Below are 11,516 nucleotides of genomic sequence, written 5' to 3'. Positions count from 1 at the left end.
TACCCATAAATAAAATCTATTCCAACCAAATGTCCTCAACAGCTCATCATCACATGTACAGTGGGGTCCCAACCTAATCGTGGTTCAATCGTCACGATGTTTCTATGGTACGTAATTACAAATTATTCACGGAAAAATTACCCAGGTAAAAAATCACCCATTTATGATGTTTCTGGTACACCATATCTATAATATTCCAACAAAATTGCCACCTGAAAATACCTGAAATATTTCATCCCAATGGGTTGTCTGTACACCAAAGAATGGAGATAATATTAAAACTGCTTTGCTTCAAGGCTGTGCGAAGGTGGCTTTTAATGGTTAATAGAGTATATTTTTTAACTTTAAATTTTTTATATTTTAACAGTTAAAATTGGCAGTTTCATGCATTTCCAAAAACCTGGTATTTATGGAACAGTGGCAACAATAAAGCCACTGTTTAAGATAATGCCATTAAAAGTGTCCACCACAGTAAAGGTGGAGTGAATGTCATCTGGTCAGGTGGCACATCACCCTGAAAACACAATACGCAACACAAAACACAGTGGAGGCGACACCATGTTGAGGGACTGTTTTTCTTCAGCAGGGGTCACAGTTGAAAATCCTGGCTAAAAACCTGGTTAAAAAACATGATAGAGCCAACAAAAGACTTTGGACTAATTGAGAGTCGAAGGCAAGCATTGAAAACTGCTGATCATAAATGTTTTCAGTCCGATCTCTGATCTTTTGTTTAAGAAGATCAAAATGTCCAAAGCTGGCAGAGAACAACAAAAAGCTTGCAGCTGTACTTGGAGCAAATTTGGTTCTCTGCGCATTTACTCAGGCTGAAAACAGATACACACATCACAGAGTTTTGCTTCCAAAACCTAAAAACACACATCATTTTCCTTTTTGCTCTATTACTCAAAATCCCACTAAAATATATTAATGTTTGTGTTTGTAACGTGACAAAATGTAAACGTAAAAGTGAATAAGTTTTCAAACTGATGTACGAACCACACATTTGTGCAGTTGGACTCCTCATTTCTAAGAAGAGCCATGTGTACCTTCTTGTCCATTCAGCATGTAGCAGGAGGCTGTGAGGACAGACCGTGGAGCAGAGACGACACATTCTGCCATAGTAACAGCTGACAGCTGAGCAGTACACAGTCATACTACTTTATAGCCGGAGCTGATCCGATTTGGCATTTAGTGTGCTCTGCAGCTTTAGCTAGAGGTGCAGAACGTGGCCCACGCTTGGGTTCAGACCAGCCTGTGGAGCCACACTACTGGCCTCTGAGGGAAAAGCAAAGTGCAACCACCTAGCAGGCGAGCATCACCAATTATCTCCACCTCTTCGCTTGTAGCAGGAATCCATTTCAGCACCATTACCTCTGGGCAGCCACGGGCTGACAGTCTCTCCCGTCAGGGTGATACCTCTAAATTGGCTCCCACCCCTCTCCTCCTCCTGAGATTGAAAAGAGATTATTAAAGACATTCATCATAAAAGAAGCGCGAGCCTGTCTGGAAAGTGGGAAAATGGTGAACAATGGGAGCACAATGCAGCGCGCTGGGAGAAGGAGGAGAAACAGCGACGGGAACGAGGGGAAAGGATATAGAGACATGAGTGAGCGGAAGGCTTGGCGGTTCTCCGTGGTGCCAGACAGGGAGGTCCCAGGGGTGAGCCGGACAGACTGGTGCAGTACGCAGGGTGTGGGGCCCAATCTGAGGCAGCGCATGCGCACAACAGGCCCCCGAGCCATGGCTTAAACCCCCACATATTGGATGCAGAGCTAATGATACCCCTGGAGACCGAAAGAGTCCAACTCCTACATGGCAAGATGTGCTGTACGATATATTGTCCCCGTTTGATCCAGGTCGTTCTCTCGGGAAAAGTCTGCATGAAAGCAGGACAATCTGAAGGCATGCTGCTCGATTTAACACTTAGACATCACAGTTTAGAATAATCATCTGGAAAGTCAACACACTAAAGAAGACCAAGAAGTTGGAACAGAGTTCCTTTCCCTTGTGTTCAACTTATTAAATTTCCACCCCACTATATTGAACATACACTTTGAGTTGCGGGCTCACTTTGAGGCTCCCCAGACCCGTCTCAGTGTGTGGTATTTTATTTCTGTCATACCGCCACGGCTCACTTGCCAATCCCGATCGCTCGCTCCTCTCCTCCAAGGCAGGCAGACTAAGAGAGGTGTTATTGATGCAGTTATGCAACCACCTGAATATTGATGAACACTAAAGCGACACTATGCCCATATGAATACAGGCTCCATCACAGGAAAAGCTGTCTTCATGGTACGGAGTGACATGCGGCAGTCAGAACATGATTGAATTTGGAGTTGTGAGGAATAATCGGTAATATGATGTAATGTAGAGCAAATCTAACAGCAGTCATGCTTTCCAAGCTCAGTCAATATACACTTTGCATTCAATGCGTGTCAGAACATTAATTTACTGTGCGCACGTATCAATGGGATGAGAGGATAACCATTTGGAATTCCATAATTAGGCATATTAGTAGACACTAAATTTGTGATTAAAGTGATTTGAATATTACCTGTGAAGTTAATATTGTATTTTAAATATTGTTTCTTTTAAAACAAGTTTTATTGTGGTTCTAATAATTGTGTTAAAATATCCATTTCATGGGATGTAAAAAAAAAAAAACAGTCTTCGATAAATATTTCCCTTCATATAATGCGATCCTGTACAATTATAGTAAACAAATTTATTGGAGCAAAAAGAACATTAAAAATAGAAATCTCCAATAACCCCTGTTGCATAAATGTGCATGCTCCTAACCTAACACTTTACTGAAGCACTTTTCGATTCAGTTTCAGTCTTCTTGAGTTCACAGCCCCAATCAATTATAGCAAATTTGATTAACCCAAATTAAAATTCTGCTGTCCTTGCAGGACTTTCTTCAAATACCTCATTAATTTTCTCATTAGAATATTTTAGCGAAAGCTGTAAAAGATAAAAAAATGACATTACTGTTAAAATCTATCAGTCAGGAGAAGAGGATAATTTCCACAGCAGTGTACAGTGGGTGCCATATTGAGGGCTGTCATCAATTTTGGGGGAAAATATTGGACCAGATTGATGTTAGTAATACCAGACATTTCTTCAATACCAATCAAAAGGTGAGAATGAAACTGGTTAGAGAGACAATAGGGATGCTGAGAATGACTCTGAAGAAGCAATTATGTGGCAAAAAGCTCCTGTAATTCCGATTTGTCTTGACAAACAAGAATGGCTGCAAGATTAAATTTATTTCCTTCAAAGAAAACATCCAGGACTGGCAAAGATCCCCTTGAGGGAAAATGTCTTATGAATTTATCAAATATAACTTAAACTTTTGCCTATAGTTTCATTAACTAGTTGGCACACCCATTGCACTGAACCTCACTGAAAGTACAATATGATAAATGGTGGTGGCAGCATCATACTCTGGGGATTCTTTCTATGTCAAATTAGGTTTGGTTTAAGATGTACAAAGTTATTAATTTAAAAAAAACAGTTTTAGCTCAACACCATCACCTGTCTTCTAGAAAGCTCAACATGAAGAGGAACTTCATTTTCAGCATCACTGTAAGTTTAAATTTAGCTAAATCCAAAATTATTCATATTTCCGGCAGATTTAGAGCTACAATTATTCTTACTTAGTCAAGAAATGTTTCTTCTATAGGAAAGGAGATAGATATTTATCAGAAGAAGTTAAAACAACATAAACAAAGTCCCCATTAGAAAAATAATATACTTTTTAAAAGAACTGGTATCTTTCTTTTAATTATCCTGCTCAGTTGCACACTTCTTATTTCTCCAGTTACCTTTAACTTGCTGCTGTTAAACTTGAATTTTTCCACTGCGCATGCATGGGCACTCTCCAGATACTCCTCTGCTTCCTCCCATTGCCCAAAAACATGACTGTTAAGTTGAATGGCTAAATGATAGAAGTGAGAAAGTGTGCGCGCAGCTGTGTGTGTTACACGTCTTGTGTTGACATGTTGACCAGGGATATATCCCGCCTCTCGCCCAGTGACCTTACATGGATAAGTAGGTGGACGCAATCAATGGATGTTGAAAAGTAGTTATTCCGTTCTAATTAATTTAAAAAATGTTTTTATTGGCATCACAGCGAACACACACTTCCCCCGTATTCATTCTGTGCTGCTCCTTCAGTTTCCCTCAGCACTTAGACTCCTGCTTCTTGCAGCTGCTGGTTCCTATTCTGCAATCACTCCTCTCTTTATACATACTCCCTTTCAGCTTTTTTTTTTAGGTCCTTCCATCATGCTGCTAATTTTCCCTGTGTTCAACCTGAGATCTCATTTAGGAAGGGAGTTTATTCACTGCCAGTAAAGACTTCAGTTGACTGCATCTTGCCTCCTTTCCGCTACTGGATCTTTCACAAACAAATTTATGACATGGGGAGGATAAAAAGGGGACACTGGGCAGCAAAGCGTAATGTTATGTTGTTCAGCACTTCTTTTACTATTATCTGGATCATTATCTTATTTTTAATTTGAGCCTGTTATTGAGGGTGCACTCTAAGTCTCATACAAATATTTTGTAGCTATGGCATGGATATGGGATAATAGTTATGAGAGTTGTACTTTAAAAATTTGTAAATTTTGCAAGATTTACACAATACTTAAAGCAAATATTTAGAACAGTAACTGTTTTGTTTTTAATGTTTAGATTTTGGTTTTTTATTTGTTTGTGTTTTCATTACATTCATTAGATCTTTCCTTATTCTGTTCCTCTGCGTTTATTATTGTTCAAAGGGTGTTCCCGTATCTGCTCATGTTTTTGTGTTCAGTTGTCTTGTTTATTCCTATGTTCTATTCTTTTCGTAATTGTGTTTTAGTTCTTTTAGATCAGTTTTGTTCTTTCCCTCTCAGTTTGCCGTTTCTTTGAGTGTCAGTGCAACACCTTGGTATTAATTATTCACCCTCCCTCAGCCTGACAGTTTTTCTTCCTTCCACATCTGTTCCCAATCACCTGATTTCCTCACCTGAATCCAGTCATTCTCAACTTATTGCTGCTTTCTCCCATTCCTTTGTCTATTTCTCCTGCTGGCTCTCTTGTACTTCCAGAGATTCTATTTGTAAGTTCACACCTTTATTATTATTATTATTATTATTATTATTATTATTATAGCTCTTTAAGAAATGAACACGTAAACAAACAAAACACAGTTTACATATTTGCTAGAAAGTAAAAATTATATTTTTGAAAGATCTGACTATGTCCACACCGATAATGATTTTTGATTAGTTTTATTTTTGAGTTTTGTTTCTTTTAATCTGTTGATTGAGAATTGTGTGGAGGTGTAAATAAATTTCAGCAGCTCGTCTATGTTCTGTGCTCCATTTCTTAACATATAGTGTAACTGATAAACTAAATAGTGCAAGCATAAAACTGAACATAAGTTGCTCTCGCATCCAGAGAACATCATGACACAAATCTTAAAAATTATTCCCAGGGACGTTTTTTTAAATTATTATTATTAATGAGAGATATCGACGAGGGCGCTCCATGACTCAATGAGCCTTTCCATTAGTCTGTGTGCATATATGTGTGTCTGATGTGCCATGTGCACTGTAGGATCAATGCTTGTCTAGGTTCACTGACCTGGAAAAAGCTGAAAAGGGTTTGTTCAGCTATCAATAAACAGTCTAATTAAAAGTAGCACTGCTCACTTGGAAAACAATTGTATGGATGCTCAAGAAAAGATAACCTGAAACTTCTCCTGAACTTCAGCTTTCATTTTGTTTAGTAGGGGCTTAAAAATATGACTGTCCTTGCCTGAGATAGCAGGGGGTTGGCCTGGCACTGAAGGACGCCATCTGTTCAGCCTAGAGTGAAATGCATTGGGCCACTTTTAGGTCAGGCTTGCACAATAGTGAAACCAGATTAGGGTAGAACTCTAAAATTCGAGCAATCCACTGAACCGTGTGTCACCTGATTGTTAGATTTAAATAGAGGATGCATCAGTTAAGACCACAGTCGAGGTAATGCATGGAACCAGTCACAGACTACCAGGGAGTCATGGCTAAGCTGGACCAGGAGTCACTGCAATCCTGGGCCTCTTCTAACACAATGTTCAGTGATGATTGTGTTTTTGTGGAGGGCATGATAGGCCAGTCGTCCAATCAGTTCTCCACCAGCCGGTCGTCAAGCCCCAGTGCCCCCAGCAGCAGTCCAGCAGGCAGCAGCGAGGACACATGCAGTCTGCACAGCTGGAACTCAGGAGTTACCTGCCTGCTGCACAACTCCATCAAGAGACAGAGCCAGGAAGCTTTTCAAGCTCGACTCAGAGGGGAGAGAGGGCGGAGAGAGTTTACTGTAGCTCCATCCAGAGGAACAGATCATCCACAGGCTGAGGAGGGAGAGGGCTGCCGCCACAAAAAACTACACCTTGGGAGGGGGTGTACACAAACTGTGAAATCAGAGAAGGTACTGAAGGAGAGGATCAAAGCTAAGCGGACGTTTTCACAGTTCCTGGATGAGGTAACGTCCAACGTGCTGAACCGAAACAGCCTGCAGGCATTTGGGAAACTAGTGCCTCCATCTGGAGTCATCCCTACATTCCCAAATCTGCCCGAAGACCGGAAGCAAGTGGTGAGCCCCAGGCTGCCCCGATCAATGGCCCAGGAGCAAAACCCTTTAGCTGAGCAGAAAACCTCAGAAGATGAGACTTCCCTCGACTCATCACAGAAAATGTATCTGGAGACGGACATTGACTCTGTCCGGAGGGACGACAGTTCCCAGAACTTGGAGATGAAAGCAAAGTCGCCACCTCTGCTGGTGATCGATGATAAAGCCTTGTTTCCGCCTCCTCCGGAGTTTTGTCAAGGGTATAAAATGAAGATTCCTGTTCTGGAGCTTCGTCACGACTTCCCGAGATACCCCTACAGATCTGTCTCTCTGCCCAGGGGCATCAACATGGTGAGTGATGAAACTCATCCCAGTCTTTAATGAAGGGAAGGCCTCTGAACATGTCATTAGCAGAGGAAATTGTTTCTCATGAAGTTTAAAGTGATGTCTGAATTAATTAACACTTTTAATGATACAAAGTGGCCGTTCTTCATTTTTATGGGGGTTCTCTACTCTAATATAAACCTTGGAATAATATATAGCAAAATGCACAGAGCACTTTACACCGCCTGCAACAGAGCGAGAGGCAAATAAATTAAACAATAAATTAGTAAAACAAATAGATATAAAATTATAATGGAGATAATTATAGTGCTGCTATTTTAAGTTTGTATAATTGAGCATTGTTTCTTGTCTCCCACATTGTCTTGCAAATGTGGGAGATAAACAAGAACCTTTGTTTATCCCTTCAAATTTGTTCCTATGTTGTGAGTTTTAATCTTCAAACATAGGTGCAGATGACAGGATTTTGTGTCAGACTAACAAAAAGTACATTTTAGGGAAAGAAGAGCAGACTTCAAAGTCAGTGTGTCAAAGAAGAATTATTCAAGTCTTCTCCGTAGTTCTAGGCTATTTTAACATGAATATTCTTGATCTAAAACACTGAATTGTAGCACTGCCTGTTTGACGATCCAAGTCTCAAGTCTTTTTCAACTTTTCTTCAAGGTTTGTGGCGAAGTGCAAGCATGGCTTCTCATAGCTTTCTCTTAATGTCTTTCTTCTTGCTACATTAGCAGAAAGGTCAAATTTGTGGATTGCATGACCAATGGCTGTCTAGTCTACTATTCCTCAACGGTTTTCACTGGATTTTATTCTGGAGCTTAAAAGTAAAGGAGTAAAAATGGACATGACCCCTTTTAGTGTTATATTTGTGTCATAATTTTGAATATATGCATCTCTATATATTTTGTTTTATTATTAAATTATAGTTTTGGAGCTCTATTTGCTGCTTTGGCCAGAAGTTATTATTACACAGCAGCGTTTTTAGAAGGACATTAGCAAGTTATACATTACACCACTCAAAAGATGCAAAAATAAGCTGTCATCAACACACAAACACCTTTTTTCATATTTTATTTTGCTGCCCCACAAACAAGCATTAATCTTTGATTTGTTTTGCCTTGAGCTCTGTTTTCAACCTTCAACACATCGTTTAATTAATAGTTCTGTGCAGCTGCTAATAGGGCTTCTCTCTTCTGCTGTTTGGCACTTTGTATAGTTTGTTTTTTGAAGCCTTCATTATTGCCTTTCTTGCCAATAGCAGATTCTTGGCAAAAATGAACTGCTCTAGTAAGTGTGAGAGTAAAAAATATAATAACCTTAAAATCTTCATGGTTCTGAAAGGACCTTACGCTGTTCTCGCTAATGTAAAGTTATGTACATTAACTTTTGATAGGTTTCCAAAAAGAATACCTAGAATGACAAATACATTTAATTGCAGCATTTTGATGCAGTACTCTCTCTGGACATAAAAGACATTACCTTTAATGTGCTGTATGTGCAGCTAAGCTTATTCTTTCACACCTAAACATTGTTTCATAAAAACTGGATCAAAAAGCAACCGTCCTGCAGAAGCAAAGTGCTCTCTTTTAAACTGCTTAGAAAGACAAAGTGTCATTCAAGGTGTTGACTTGGTCTTTGCTGTAGTACGTCAGTTTCTTGAGTCAAACATTGTGATATTGTCATTTTTTAATATATCTAGTAACTGCCAGAAAATAAACTAAAATGGAACGTTATAAGAAAATCACAATGTAGTCAGACTTTTGTAGAAAATGGATCTGTAAATCCATTAGATGGTTTCATTTATTTGAATTATTAAAACTGCTTTGAAAGAGTTAAATCTAAATAACTTATGCAAAGCTTTCATTTAGTTTTCAAAAATATATACAGTATATATTCAGAAAACCTGAAGAAACATTACACAAGAATGCTGTAAATAATTTAAAAAATCCCTGCGTGAGTACATAAAAAGGCAAGTTTAAGCTTAAAAGTGTTTAAAACCATCTATATGTCAGCGTTGTTTCCATTTGTCTGCAGAAACATAGTCAGACATAAATTTAGCTGAAATAATAGTAAACGGGTACAGTTAATGTTAGATATCAAGCTCCCCTGCAGCTCAGCTGGTCAACCAGGTGAGGCAGATAATGTGGACGTGAGTTTGAGAAAGAACTGCTCAGTGCTGACTATTAAATCGTTCCACGGAGGAGCTCATTCGAACTCTCCACACAAAACAATCTGAACAGAACAATACGCTCCTTCACCAACTCAGCCCACTCGCTCCTGTTTTTTTTGTGACATCCATCATCGACTCTGCTGAAGATGTAACCTTGCTCAAGGGCTGTGGCAGCCCAGAAGTTTCCTTCAAAAGCAACTGGTGTTTCTTCAGTCTTCGAGCTGTTTACACTGCAACAGGCCTGAAGGCTCAATCAGCAGTTACTGCAATAAAAGTGAGTGTATTTGAACTCTCAGTGTGACATTCACCCCAGTGGTAAATGATAATCCATTTGGCTTCAGCTTCCTTGCTTCAGAATGCAAATTGCTTCACTCACTGGTAAGCACAGAAGTGTGCCGTTCCGCTCAGATATCTCTCCTTGGACGAGGTAAAGCGTCGCCCCGCCTGATGTGCAGCCCTGCCAATATTTCCACATTAACCCTAAACACACCTGACAGGATTGTCCGAATCGGCTCCGCTCCCATTTAATAATAAAAGGAAGACGATCGCATTGCCTTAATTTATTGTCTGATTAAAATTCAGCCTTTGCCGTCACCTTAGCAACTGCTTGGGAAAAAGAAAAGGTGGGTGGCGTGGGGGCTGTGAGGCAGGCTTGCGAGCCTGTTGGTGCTCATTTCAGTCTAGTGTGTGAGTATCTGTGTCGCTGCGAACTTTCATTTCCACGCAGAAGTCCTTGTACTTGTGCAAACGTGCTAATGAAACGTTTTCCGCAGGCGTCTGACCTTCTGTTGAGCACTCACTCTGTGTTTCCGATGAGGCTTCTCAGTGAAGAACAAATAAGCTGTTTGCAACGGTTGCTTTTGTGAATGTGAAACCCTCTCCTACTATTCCACCAACAAATGTACTCTGACAATGAGAAGAGAGTGGAGTGGAATAGAACTATCGATGGGGAAGTTCAGTTGTACCAGCAGCCAGTTATGTAAATGGAAACATGCATAGTTAAACTAGAGTAAAACATTGAAAAATAGAAAAGGGTAGAAGCTGCACATTAAGGTTGCATTTACAACAGAAAGATAACGTGGCACAGTTATTAAAAATAGCATACTCAGAACCAAAGAAATGTGCAACTGAGTGGGGTAATTTTAAAAATGTGCAAGGCACTTATATTTGTGCATAGAAAACAGCAACAGACTATTTGCAAGACATTTAAAAAAGACTGTGCAAATAGCAGCAGGAATGTAAACACTGAGTTTCTTTTTTTTTAGTAGCAGTGATGATTAGAAAGTCTTACAGCTGCTGTGAGAACGGATCTGCGACAAGGCTCCTTTGTGCTCAGTCTATCACCGGAGGAGCTCTCCAGGTCAACAACTTTATACTTGGGGTGGTAGTCTGCACAGGGTTGAGAGGTCATCCCATGACGAAGCGGGCCTTCCTGCCTGATGATGAGCTTATCTAACCACTTCCTCTCAGCTCTTTTACTTCATTCTTGGGTGCTAAACTGAGGGAGGCTCACTGAAAGCAATGGCTGCAATGGTGGGGAAGGTTTGAGGGAGGACCCGTTAATATTAACTTTGCTAGAAAGATTAATGATGATATTTTACAACAAACTCTGTCCAATCTGGAATGCTTGGAAATAAGAAAAGAACAAAGAATTAAGGCCAGTACTGTTGGTGCAGATGCCATTATGCTGTGGAGCTGGTCATGAAATAAAATGTCAGATTTTCCAAAAAATGTTGCATGCACTTCTCAAAACTCAGAAGTAGTAAGTCTACTTTAACTCAAAACATGGATATTATTATGCAAATAGACCAGAAAGTTGTTGTTTTTTAAAGACATTTTTATGTGCAATCTAGTTTTTTATTTAATTTTTTTAGATGTATAAAAAATATTTATATTAAACATTTTTTATTAAAAAAATTAAATTTGGCTCTGGACTTCATATTCAGATCTTGTGCTCCAGCATCACATCCAGCCACTGGTCCAGGCAGCAAAGCTCTAAAAACTGTTACCCAGACATCTTTAAATCACAGGTTGTAGAGAATATTCAACTTTCATTCAATATGTCCCCTATAGAAGAATCACCTGTAGGAAACTATAATAAAATGCATTTTTCCCAACAGCCTGAAGCCGGAGATGTAAAATTCAACAGATTGAACCACCTGTTCCCCCCTGTCTCCTTTCTCTTTTTCTGTCTCTCTACACATCCTCTTCTCCTCTCTGTCTGTCCCTGCTCCCACTCTGACAGGGATACTGAGTTACTGCCAGAAGTACACTGAGGGGGTGGTGGTGAGTGTTAGGGGGAGGTGGGTTGCCATGTATCTGCAGTCTGGCTGCAAAGGAGGGTCCCACACTCTCCCTCCCCATCCCTCCTTTCCTTCCTCTCATTTTCACACTTTTGGTTATG

Source organism: Xiphophorus couchianus, chromosome 15, assembly GCF_001444195.1.
Source record: "Xiphophorus couchianus chromosome 15, X_couchianus-1.0, whole genome shotgun sequence".
Lineage (NCBI taxonomy): Eukaryota > Metazoa > Chordata > Actinopteri > Cyprinodontiformes > Poeciliidae > Xiphophorus > Xiphophorus couchianus.
The sequence above is the reverse complement of the archived record's forward strand: the minus strand, read 5'-3'. Positions refer to the sequence as shown.